General features: G+C 44.9%; 1 pseudogene; it reads left to right on the forward strand.

Moving 5' to 3' along the window:
* Positions 1–5,278: 5,278 nt before the first annotated feature.
* LOC142557930 (uncharacterized) lies at positions 5,279–8,834 on the forward strand (annotated as a pseudogene).
* The last annotated feature ends 4,739 nt before the right edge of the window (positions 8,835–13,573 follow it).

Raw genomic sequence — 13,573 nt, forward strand, 5'->3', positions numbered from 1 at the left:
GGATCCCTTTACTCAAAGAAACATTACTAAACTAGGAAAAGTTCAAGAGAAAGGGCGGTACGATTCATATATAATTCCTGTGGCCGCACTTCAGTTACAGAGCTCCTCAAGAGAAGTGGATTACCATCTGTGACACAAAGGAGCCAAACATGCTGTTTAAAATTTTTATTTCAGCTCATAAATGGGCACTACAACATTGACCCGTCACGCTTTATCACTTTCTCTACTGGTTCTGCTACATGTCATCGACACTCACAGACAATTACACCGTTAATCACTAAAAAGAAATGCTTCAAATTTTCCTTTTTTCCTAGAACTATTATTCAATGAAATAATCTTACCGATGACGTTGTAACCAAATGCTCACTGCCATTATTTGAGTTACATCTATATTTATGTAGCGAGTGATTTACTGTGTGCTGTTCAGTAACTGTTTGCATCGCGAGTGACCTATGTTATGTATCGTTGTATATTGTACTTAGAGACTTTTTCAATTTCACTTTGTATGCACCCTGCTAAGGTCCTGGAAACAGGACCGCAGTATCAATAAATAAATAATCACATAAATAAATAAATACAACCAAGAAAGACAGTTTCTGGTCTGTCTCCATCTCAACTGCAAACTGAATGGAATCTGCTTGGTTGTTTCATACTCAGCCTAACTACGCCCACTGCAGGGCAAAGGCATCTCCCATACTTCTCCAACTACCCCGGTCATGTGCTAATTGTGGCCATGTTGTCCCTGCAAACTTCTTAATCTCATCCACCCACCTTACTGTCTGCCACCCCCTGCTACGCTTGCCTTCCCTTGGAATCCAGTCCGTAACCCTTAATGACCATCGGTTATCTTCCTTCTCCATTACATGTCCTGCCCATGCCCATTTCTTTTTCTTGATTTCAAGTAAGATGTCATTAACTTGCATTTGTTCCCTCACCCAATCTGCTCTTTTCTTATCCCTTAACTTTACACCCATAATTCTTCTTTCCATAGCTGGTTGCGTCGTCCTCAATTGAAGTTGGACCCTTTTCGTAAGCCCCCAGGTTTCTGCCCCATAGGTGAGCACTGGTAAGACACAGCTGTTATACACTTTTCTCTTGAGGGATAATGGAAACCTGCTGTTCATTATCTGAAAATGCCTACCAAACGCACCCCAGCCCGTTTTTATTCTTCTGATTATTTCAGTCTCATGATCCGGATCTACAGTCACTGCCTGCCCTAAGTAATGCATTCCATTACCACTTCCAGTGCCTCGCTACTTATCATAACCTGCTGTTCTCTTCCAAGACTGTTAAACATTAGTTTTCTGCAGATTAATGTTTAGACCCACCCTTCTACTTTGCCTCTCCAGGTTAGTGAGGATGCATTGCAATTGGTCCCCTGAGTAACTAAGCAAAGCAATATCAGCAAATCGCAAGTTACTAAGGTATTCTCCATTTACTCTTATCCCCAATTCTTCCCAGTCCAAGTCTCTGAATACCTCCTGTAAACACGCTGTGAATAGCATTGGAAAGATCATATCTCCTTGTCTGGCGGCCTTCTTTATTGCGAGTTTGTTGCTTTCTTTATGGAGGACTATGGTGGCTGTGGAGCCGCTATAGATATCTTTCAGCATTTTTACGTACGGCTCATCTACCCCCTGATTCCGTAATGCCTGCATGACTGCTGAGGTTTCGAATGAATCAAACACTTTCTCATAATCAATGAAAGATATATATAAGGGTTGCTTATATTCCGCACATATCTCTATCATCTGATTGATAGTGTGAATACGGTCTATTGTTGAGCAGCCTTTACGAAATCCTGCCTGGTCCTTGGGTTGACAGAAGTCTAAAGGGTTCCTGGAGCAGCTTATCCATTCTATTTGCGAATACGTTAGTAAATACTTTGTAGGCAACGGACAGTAAGCTGATCAATCTATAATTTTTCAAGTCTTTGGCATCCCCTTTCTTATGGATTAAGATTATGTTGGCGTTCTTCCAAGATTCCAGTATGCTCAAGGTCATGAGGCATTGCATATACAGGGTGGCCAGTTTTCCTAGAAGAATTTGCCCGCCATCCTTCAACAAATCTGCTGCTACCTGATCCTTTCCAGCTGCCTTCCCCCTTTGCATAGCTCCCAAGGCTTTCTTTACTTCTTCTGGCATTACTTGTGGGATTTCAAATTCTTCTAGACTATTCTCTCATCCATTATCGTCGTGGGTGCCACTGGTATTGTATAAATCTCTATAGAACTCCTCAGACACTTGAACTATCTCATTCATATTAGTAGTGATATTGCCGGCATTGTCTCTTAAAGCACACATCTGATTCTTGCCAATTCCTAGTTTCTTCTTCACTGCTTTTAGGCTTCCTCCGTTCCTGAGAGCATGTTCAATTCTATCCATATTATACTTTCTTATGTCAGCTGTCTTACGCTTGTTCATTAACTTCGAAAGTTCTGCCAGTTCTATTCTAGCTGTAGGGTTAGAGGCTTTCATACATTGGCATTTCTTAATCAGATCCTTCGTCTCCTGCGATAGCTTACCGGTATCCTGTCTATAAAGCTAACACCGACTTCTATTGCACACTCCTTAATGATGCCCATAAGATTGTCGTTCATATCTTCGACACTAAGGTACTCTTCCTGAGTCAAAGCCGAATACCTGTTCTGTTGCTTGATCCAGAATTCCTCTATTGTCTCTCTTACCGCTAACTCTTTGATCGGCTTGTTATGTACCAGTTCCTTCCGTTCCCTCCTCAAGTATCAGCTAATTCGAGTTCTTGCCATCCTATGGTCTCTGCAGCGTGCCTTGCCGAGCACGTCCACATCTTGTATGTAGCCAGGGTTACTGCAGAGTATGAGGTCTATTTCATTTCTAGTCTCTCCATTCTGGCTCCTCCAAGTCCAGTTTCGGCTATCCCACTTGCGGAAGAAGGTATTAATTATGAACATATTATTCTGTTCTGCAAGCTCTACTAATAACTCTCCCCTATGTGGGGGAATATGCCTATGCCATATTCCCCCACTGACTTGTCTCCAGCATGCTTCTTGCCTAACCTGGCATTGAAGTCGCCCATCAGTATGGTATATTTTGTTTTGACTTTACCCATTGCCGATTCCACATCTTCATAAAAGTTTTCGACTTCCTGGTCATCATGACTGGATGTAGGCACGTAGACCTGTATGACTTTCAATTTGTACCTCTCAAGTTTCACAACAAGACCTGCCACTCTCTCGTTAATGCTATAGAGTTCCTGTATGTTACCATCTATATTGTCACGTGGTGGTGACGTTCAAGAACACAGTAGCAATACTGTGAAAGGCAAAACTAACTTTTATTGGGCGAACCTGTGCCCACTAAAACAGGCTACACTTATAGCAAAACGATAGCGGCGAACACGGTCGGCGATCGTCGAAAATCTGATCAGCAGGTCAAGCGCGTCGGCTTTTATACAGCAGTCGTCGAATGTTCCAGACTAATCGTCCGGACCCGCGTGTCTGGCACAAAGTTCTACACCATTTGCGTCACGCGATGAAATGAGATAACACAAGGTTCGGCGACAACAGACAGCAGGGTAGAAGCATCGGTAACTTTCCTGAAACTTCGGATACATGCAGGGGCGTCCCGCGCTGTGCGATTACATTTGTTAGCCGGCGAAACATGGTCGCTCGATGAAGATAAGTACACGTGTCAATATTCTTATTAATCAGGAATCCGACTCCTAATTTTCGTGTCTCCTCTAAGCCCCGGTAGCACAGGACGTGCCGGCTATTTAGCACTGTATGTGCTTCATTTGTCCTCCTAACCTCACTGAGCCCTATTATATCCCATTTACTGCCTTCTAATTCCTCCAATAGCACTGCTTGACTCACCTCACTAGATAACATTCTAGCGTTAAACGTTGCCAGGTTCAGATTCCAATGGCGGTCTGTCGGGATCCAGAGATTCTTGCACCTTCTGCTGCGTCATAGGTCTGACTGCCACCGTGGTCAGTTGCTTCGCAGCTGCTGGGGATTGAGGTCTGGGGTTTGATTGTTGTATTCAGATAGGAGGTTGTGGCCAAGTACTGCACCAGGGTGGCCAATCCTGTTCTGGTGAAGAAGTGCGTTACCGGCTCTGGTCACCGGCATCAGGCCGCACTCAAGGCCTGTTTATGCAATTCACCAACAAGTGGATTCTCTTTCTTTTTCTTAATCCGGTGAAAAATTGCACGGCACCGGGATTTGAGCTTCAGTCCTCTTGCACGTGAGGTGGATGCTTTACCTTTACACCATCACTGCATCCTCTTTTCGTTTTAAAGCGGCGCTATAACGGCATCGCCTGTTTGGTGCCATTACAATAACACCACACTGCACGCCATGCACGCTGATACGACACAGGTCAAAATAGCGCCGGCGCTCGTGTACTTCAGTTGGCTACTGGTGCGGCTAATAGCGGCTGCGATACTGACTTTCCTGGATGACGCTAGCTATGCACCATATTTATCATCTTAAATTGCCACTTGGCTCGTTTTTTAAAAATCCTCGAATCTAAGCCAATCCTAAAGTTTAGCATTTGATTTATTTGAAAAAAATCTATCAGTCTAGATTTGTATAAATACGTTATGTGTACTTGATTGTTTATTGCATGGTAAAGCTTCCAAAGCACAGCGCTTTATCATGCAAAAACAATCGTCAACGTAGCGTAGAAAGATTCTTCGTGATGAACTAAAAGAAGCGAGAGCGCGACTTTCCAGCCACTCCATTGTCAGATTCGCATTGGTCACTGAGGCTGAGGCACCCATTAGTGTGTTGTGGACTTGCATCTTGATGGCCTTATCGAAACAGAAGTAGGTGTTGCCCAGGCAAGAACTGAGGAGACTCTTCAAGTCGGGCACATCAAACGGCGACCGTTCCAGTAGAGCCGGATCGGCATGGAGAGCAGCAGAACGCGCTCTCCATGACAGCTTCCACTGACATGATGATGTTTGAGGTTTAATGGCAGAAGTATAGTGCCTAGAATATACTGGCTAGTGTGCTCAGCTCGCGCCCCGCACTATGCGAGAGGGTGGCTCCTTCCGTGATGCCTGCCCGCTACTGTCAATAGAGGGCGCTGTTCGTTGGGTGGGTGCCACAGTCGCAGCTCCGCTCGCTGCGCAGACTGGTCGCCGTCGGTTTTGGCGCGTGTGTGAGATTTCCGCGTGTTTCTTTAGTGGTTGTTTTGCGGCCTTCCTACTTCTGTGCGTGTCTTGTGGCTGCTGTGTCTTCAAGCGCGAAGTTTCGTAAGTTCACGAAACAAATGCTAGTGGTGCAGCACGATGTCAAAGGCAAAGCGGCAGTGCAAGCAAAAGACGTGTTTCGTGCCGCTTTGTCCGAGTGTTTACAAGTGGAACAAAGAGCGTGTCTCGATGTTCACTGCTCTAAACGACCCTGCGAGCCTCGCGGAGTGGGAAAGGAAAATCAAAAGAGGGGACAGAAAGTTGACGCTGTTAGCTGTGTTGTGCGAAAAACACTTCGAAGACACCTGCATCGAGCGGTCGTTCAAGGTAACAGTCAACGGCGTTCTTAATGAGATTCTCCGAGAGAAACCCCGTCTAAAGTCCGATGCTGTCCCGACTGTTTTTGAGAACTACCCTCCACACCTTGTACCCAAGACGGCACCAAAAAGGAAGGAAAGAAACTTATGCGAGCAGCAACCAGGTCGTAAACGCCATAAGCGGGATACAGAGACTGGACTCGGCAAACCGGGCTCGTAAATCAACGAGGCCTCCTGTTCTCTCGAAGCAGGCTTCCAAGACTGCAACGACTGCTCCGGTTCCAGTGAAGCGGGCACTGTGAGCGACTCTGCAACACTACAGACATCTAACCACCACGGAGGCCGTCATCAATTTGAGAACATTCTCATTCCGGCTACATGGTTGCGGATACCTACAGTGGACGACAGCCTAGCTTATGCTTGCTGCGAAGCACACGCAAATAATTTTTCAAGTTTGTTCATGGAAAGAATGGTCAGGTTTGGAAACCCTTCAGCTGACGAAGGCTTGGTCGTGGCCACTGTTTATTTGAGAGGCCGAGAGGAGGGCAAGAAAGCTGTAAGGACACTGAATGAGGCGGAATCTTTGATTGGAAATGTTAATTTGAAATACCTATGTGGTGGCTGCGGTATGAAGCCTACCTCAAAAAAGTATGCTTCATACCGGGATATGTATTTTGCCGAGAGGTGCCTCCTCACAACTCCATCCAGAGGGGAATCATGTGTGCACTGCAAATGTCAACGCAAGCTTGCACAAAATCAAATGCGCAGAACAAAGAAAAAAAGTGCATGCGATGAAAAGAAAAAGTCTAAAAACATAATTCGCAATTTGGCCAGAACACGAAGGAGGCTTACCATGGCACAAGCACAAATTTCCCAGATGAAAGAACGCAACGAAGCACTAAGTGAACAGGAATTTGAGGAGAATCCAAGCACTACCTCGCAAGCAGCAGCTGGCGGTGAAGAACTGTTTTCTTGCTGCTAGGAGGAAATCAACTAGAGGCATGAAATACGATGACGAGTGGATTGTCGAGTGCCTGCTGATGAGGATGCGAAGCCCACAGCTTCACGAGCACCTAAGACGAGAAGAAATAATGATTCTGCCTGGACGCCGTTGTTTGCAAAAATACCTTCAGCGTTTTAAGGGTGGTTTTGGCCTCAACGCAAATATATTCACAGCTTTGCGTGAGAAGACTAAAAACATGGACACATTCAGCTGCCATGAAGGCCTCGTCATCGACGAGATCAAGTTGTCAGAAAACCTGAATGTAAAGTCATCGGGTGAGTTGTCTTATACGTTAATGCAGCTAGGATGACATCCAATAAGCTATGTTTTGCATAAGTTTAAAAGCGCCCGTTGTGTTTGTTTTGCAGTTCAGGTGAGCTCGAAGGCTTTGTCGACCTCGGTGACCACACACCTGACGAAAGCAAGGGAGTTTTGGCCAACCACGGAATGATTGTATTGTTTCAACCGTTCACTGGTAAGTTGTGTTTCCACAATGCACTGTAAAAAGTGATGCTATCAGGAATAGCTTTGCTTCACGCCAAACTCTTCTTTTTCTAGGCAACTGGACACAAATACTTGGTGTCTTTGCTTCAAGAGGAAATGTCAAAGCACATACATTAGCCAAGATAATTTTGGAGATTATTGTGCTCTCTGAACAAGCTGGCTTGTACGTCGACTCAGTTACCTGTGATGGTGCGAGTTGGAATCGAAGCATGTGGCGACGTTTTGGAATCCAAGGTAGGATTATGACAATGCAATTATAATCCACTGCTGTAAAAAGCATATCGGTGAATAACCTTCAATTGTTTTGTGCCTGTTGAATGTCACATAGTTTTAACATTACGTTGGAGCTACTTTACGATAGCATGTAGAACATAGTCGTTTGTAGTGTTTAGATCTGAACTAATTGGCATTCTGTAATCCTTCCATAGCATCAGCTGGCCATGTCAAGTGCAGCGCTAAGCACCCAGTGGACACGAACAGGAAACTGTTTTTTGTGTCAGATTTTCCGCATTTAATTAAGAATGTCCGTAATGCATTCGTTTCCAAAGGGCACCTCACGCCCAGTGGCCATGTTCATATCGGGATCATTCAAGCTGCTTTAAATGCGGACCATGAAAATGTGACCCTTAAGGCAATGTCCAAAATAACAGATGCGCACATAAGACTCAATAATTTTGAAAAGATGAAGGTTGACCTCGCATTTCAACTTTTTGGAGATGAGGTAATTAAGGGGCTTTTTCTACACTGCCGGCATGTGAAGACTATATACACTCGGGTGCAACCAACAGAAGACTTTGTCAAGCTAATCAATCGTTTGATACGAGTAATGACCTCTAGAGTAACCAACTGTGCACTTAAGCTAGACAGCCCGGACATGCGTTTCTTGGAAGACTTTTTAGGATATCTGGACAAGTGGGAAGAACATGCTAAACCAGCTGGAGGCGGTTTTCTATCTAAAAGTACAGCTGCTGGGTTAAGAGTGACAATAACGAGCACTCTAGGCTTGCTTTCCTACCTAAGCACCAATGTGGGTTTCAAGTATATATTAACATCCCGTTTAAGCCAAGACAAATTAGAAAACCTCTTTGGGACCATTAGACAATCGTCGGGAGGTAACGATCACCCAACTGTCTCACAGTTCCTGGTGACTGTCAATTTGATGGCGTTTTACAACCTTTCCAAGTCGCCACGAGGAGGCAACTGCTCCCGGAATGTTGTCCAAGCACTGCTGAAACCAACCGACACCAATAAGACATCTGTTAAAGATGTTTTAGATTCTATGGACAGCTTGATGCACGGAGGAAGGGTCGATGAGGCCGAGGATATAATTGACACTCTAGTGGCAGAAAGTGACCATACAGGATACACAGAAAAAAACAGCAACAGCGCCCTACTTTACTATGTAGCGGGCTATGTGGCGAGAAAAATTATTGCAAAAACAGCTTACATTAGTTGTGCTGCTCAGCTTTGCATAAGCAATGCTGAAGCAAACGCAAATGCGGATGCATATTTCACTACCCACTTTGACAACGGCGGGCTCATTTATCCAAGTCAAGCTTTATCGAGTGTTGTAAAGCTCATGGAAGATAGCTTTACATCATTTTTGAGCAAGAACAAGTTGCACATGGAAAGCTTACCTGAGTTTGCCAGCCTTTTACATTCCCTAACGTTTCCAACTCTTGGTTGCCCCGAGCATCAGAAGCAAACACTGTCAGCTGTATTAAAGTTCTATGTTCTATTGAGATTTAGATTCTTTGTCAAGGGCCTTAACAAGGAACGAGACGGACAGCGAGAGAGACTAAAACTTCTAAAGCTGCGGCACTGCAATTGAATACACGCGCTTTCGCAGCTTGTGTTCGCCAAAAAGCATTACCCTCCACTCGCACTGGCCCCTTTGATTAAAAATGCTGTATTCGCTCCATTAAACCAAATCTGTGTTTTGTTAAACTTGTGTTTTTTTTGTTTGGATTCCACCAACCGTTGGCGCTCGCATGTGCGTTTACACTGAGCGTTGAAGCTCCGGAAATCCGTACGAAGCAGGCTAAAACGTTACAGTATTCCCAAGTTCCTGAAATAGATGTAATGCTATGTATTAAACGGGAGCCGAAGCTACGCGCAGGACACTTTCCAACTCTGAGGAGCGCGGCGTCAAACCGTCTCGCCTCGCTGCGCCCGCTCACCCGACACCCTCTCGCACCACAGCGCCGCCATGCGGCCGCCGCCGGCAGGCATCACCTCTGGGGCCACCGCGCCGCTCGCGCTGAGCACACTAGCCAGTATATTCTAGGCAGTATAGCCTAGAATATACTAGCATGGCCAAAGAGCGCCATGCTAGTGGTAATGAATATGTAGTGGTCTGATGGTTTCTGTGAATTTAATGTGATGTGGCTGTAAAGAGGCCTAAAAGTGTTGGTGTAAATTGCATAAAATGTACACGTAATAAAATTATGGCAATGATTAATGATGTGTACTATGATCACTAAAATGCATTAAGAAAAAATGATGCATTATATAAAATATGCGAGATGCTAAATTGCTTAGAGCACTACTGCCTCGCCAGAGCCCTTGAAACACAAGGGCCTAGAGGCATGTGCTATTCAAGATAATTATCACAGCGGCATCCTCTGAAGAGAGGAGGCGCTACGAACTAATGGGGCTAATACCATGTAGCACAACTTCTTTCAGCAAACCTAGGACAGCGTCGGTATCAAAGAGCGGTTCCGCACCGAGTAACATAACAGGATGAAGGGGGTTGTGCTGCCGGTATGCTAAGGGAAAATGTTTCTTTCAGATTCGGCTTCCCGACAGTCCAGAAGGACGTGGAGGACGGTCAGCCTCTCCCCGCATGTACCACAGGTTGGAGGCTCATTTCGCGTGAGTAAAAAGTTATGTGTGCCAAATGTGTGTCCTATTCTTAGACGACAGAATAGGACATCTGTCCGGCATGCTTTTGTTACAGGAGGCCAGAAACCTAATTGTGGCTTTATTACATGTAACTTATTTGTTTCCAGGTCCCACAAGCGTTGCCAGTAGTTTCGCAGTTTCCTCCTTAAGAAAGGCTTCAGGTCTTTGACAGGGACCGAGGCGGTAGGATTAACTGCATGCAATGAAATTGACGTGGCCATCTGGTCGGCTAGAATGTTACCCTCGATGCCCTTATGTCCAGGCACCTAGCATAAAATCATGTGTTGATTAGATATATATGCTTTACACAGGACGGAATAGAGTTCATTAATTACCGGATTCTTGTGGTTACAGAATGACATCAGGGCATTCACAACACTAAGGGAGTCTGTATAAATAACTGATTTCTGGAGTTTTGATTTCTTTATATGCTTTACAGCCAACAACAGTGCGTAGGCCTCAGCCGTAAAGATACTAGTTTCCGGATGCAGTACATCGGTTTCCGAGAAGGATGGACCGACGGCTGCATAGGACACCCCGTCGTGTGACTTCGATGCATCTGTGTAGAACTCCGTGCAGGAGTGTTGTTACTGGAGTTCCCGGAAATGCATTTGGATTTCAATCTCTGGAGCGTGCTTTGTAACTTGCATGAAAGTTAAATCGCATTGTATCATCTGCCACTCCCAAGGAGATATCAGCTTAGCTGGACGCATTAGGCGATGTTTGAGGAGTGGGACATTCATTTCAGCGCTAAGGTCCCTCACACGCAATGAAAAGGGCTGTCTTACAGAGGGACGATTGCGAAAGAGTGTATCATATGTCACATCGTTCACGGTATTAAAACACGGATGTTGAGCATGACAGTGGACTTTCAGAAAATATGTTTAGCTGATGTATGTTCCCTGCAGATGAAGTGACCACTCATTTGATTCTACATATAAACTTTCGGTGGGACTTGTTCTGAAAGCGCCAGTGGCCAGTCGGATTCCTAGATGGTGGACTGGGTCACTCGGGGCGGCAGAGTGGTAAATCACGACACTATAGTCCAATCGTGATAGAATGAGGCTCTTGTAGAGATTCATTAAACACTTCCTGTCACTACCCCATGTAGCCTTGGATAAAGTTTCATTATGTTCATTGCTTTTAGACATTTTCCTTTAAGATGTTTAATGTGGGGGACGAAAGTGAGTCAATTTTCAAGTATAACACCTAGAAATTTCTGTTCTTTGTTTACAGGTATCTGCTATCCACACAGTTCTAAGCAAGGATCTGGGATCAGACATCTCTTTCTTGTAAAAAGAAAACGAGAGCTTTTGTGAGGATTGATCTTGAGTTCATTTTTCTCTGCCCACTTTGACACTTTGTTCAGGCCATGCTGTACCTGTCTCTCGCACACTGCGAGGTTACAGGATTTGAAAGCTATTTGAATGTCGTCCACGTAGGCAGAATAAAAGATGGCCGGTGGTAATGAAGCACGAAGTGTGTTCATCTTCACGATAAAGAGCGTGCAGCTGAGCACGCCTCATTGGGGTACACCCGTTTCTTGTGTAAAAGGACGTGAAAGTACATTCCAGACTTTTACCCGGAAGGTACGATCGGACAGATAGCTTTCTATTAGGTTTAGGATATCACCATTTCTGACAAGTCTCTTAAGATTTCGTAATACCACGTTGTATCGCACGCCTTCTCCATATAGACGAATATGGATCAGAAAAACTGTTTGTGTACAAATGCGTCCCGGATATTTCCTTCAATACGTACAAGATGATCAGTTGTGGAGCGCCCTTCTCTGAAGCCACACTGATAGGGATCAAGCATTTTGCTCAGTTCAAGGAAGTGAATCAATCGCCGAATAATCATTATTTCAAATACCTTAGAAAGGCAGCTTGTCAGGGCGATCGGGCGGTAACTTCCTACTGAGGAAGTTCTTTGCCTTGTTTCAAAACAGGAACCACAATGGCTTCTTTCCATGCAGCTGGAAGGTATCCTGCAGCCCAAATGGTGTTGAAAATGGCGAGTAGTGTAACTTGGGTGTCATTGTTTAGGTTTTTGATCATTTCATACATGATTTTGTCAGATCCCGGTGCAGAGCTCTTGCATGAGCTCAAGGCAGCTCTCAACTCGGCAATACTAAAAGGACAGTTGTACGGTTCATTCTGTGGGCATTTTCTTATGAATGGCTTACATTCTTGTATTTGTTTATATTTCAGAAAGGATTGCGAATACTGGTTTGAACTTGAGACGCTCTCAAAGTGCTCCCCAAGTGAGTCTGCCTGATCTTGCAGTGTATCCCCGGTGTGTTTACCAGAGGGAGTGAATATGTTTGCCGCACTCTAATCCTATTAACCCTGTTCTAGGCTTTGGCCTAATCTGTAAACCAGTTAATACTCGATAAAAACTTCTGCCAACTTTTTTTTCTGGCCTGTCGGCGGGTTCTCCTGCCTTGGGACTTTACTTTTTAAAAGTTCACAAGATTTTCTGCAGTGGAAGAAGCGCGTAGCAGCCCCCACGCTTTGTTCTGTTTTTACGAGTGATCCTACATTCGTCGTTCCACCAAGGGACACGCCGTCCGCAAGCCGAGCCACTTACCTCACATATGTATTTAGGTGCAGCATCTATAATGAAGGCTGTAAAATACTGCACAGCAGCATTAATTCCTAACGAACACCTGTCATTCCATGAGAGACTAGTGAGGGTTCGGAATTTCTCCCAGTTAGCTGTATCGATCTTCCACCTAGGAGCCTGTGGTAGATATTCGCTTTCTTTATATGTTCTTAGCAGTATGGGGAGATGGTCGCTCCCGTAAGGATTGTTCATAACTTCCCATTCGAGTTCAGGCAGTATAGACGGGGAAACTGTGCTGAGATCAATTGAGGAAAAGGTTCTGTTTGCAAGACAGTAATATGTGGGTTCCTTCTTATTTAGCAGGCATGCCCCAGAAGAAAAAAGGAACTGTTCAATAAGGTGAGCCCGTGCATGTATACGAGAGTCTCCCCATAGGCTGTTGTGCGCATTGAAATTGCCAAGGACAACATAAGGTTCTGGCAATTGATCTATCAAGGACTGAAATTCATGTTTGTTTAGTTGGTAATGTGGGGGTATGTAAAGCGAGCAAATGGTGATGAGTTTGTTTAGTAGGACAACTCGAACCGCCACTGCTTCAAGGGGTGGTTGTAGCTGTAAATGTTGACACGCTATACGTCTATGAGTGACAATGGCAACGCCACCCGATGATGCAACGGCATCATCGCGATCTTTGAGAAATGTAACGTACTTTCGGAGAACGTTTGTGTGTTTGGGTTTTAAGTGTGTTTCCTGTAAACACAGCACTTTTGGATTGTGTTTGCGGATGAGTTCTTGCACATCATCAAGGTTTCTAAGGAGACCTCTGACGTTCTATTGAATTATTTGTGGATCCATATTGAAAGTAAATAGGTGCTGTGTGTCCAGAAACAGAAGTATTAATTAGAGATTTCAGAGATTACATTACACAGCTCTTTGAAGGCCCTGTAACCGGCGTTTTACCCTTTCTGAAGCGTTCGAGAGAGCCTCACCGCTCCTTAGGCGCTTGGTGCGCCTTGAGGATAGGTGTAGTGTCCATTGCCTCTAGTGAAGCGCCGGACACGTGCTCTTGTGAGCGAGAAGTTACCAGAGAGAGTCCCGCCT

Source organism: Dermacentor variabilis, chromosome 9, assembly GCF_050947875.1.
Source record: "Dermacentor variabilis isolate Ectoservices chromosome 9, ASM5094787v1, whole genome shotgun sequence".
NCBI classification, from domain to species: domain Eukaryota; kingdom Metazoa; phylum Arthropoda; class Arachnida; order Ixodida; family Ixodidae; genus Dermacentor; species Dermacentor variabilis.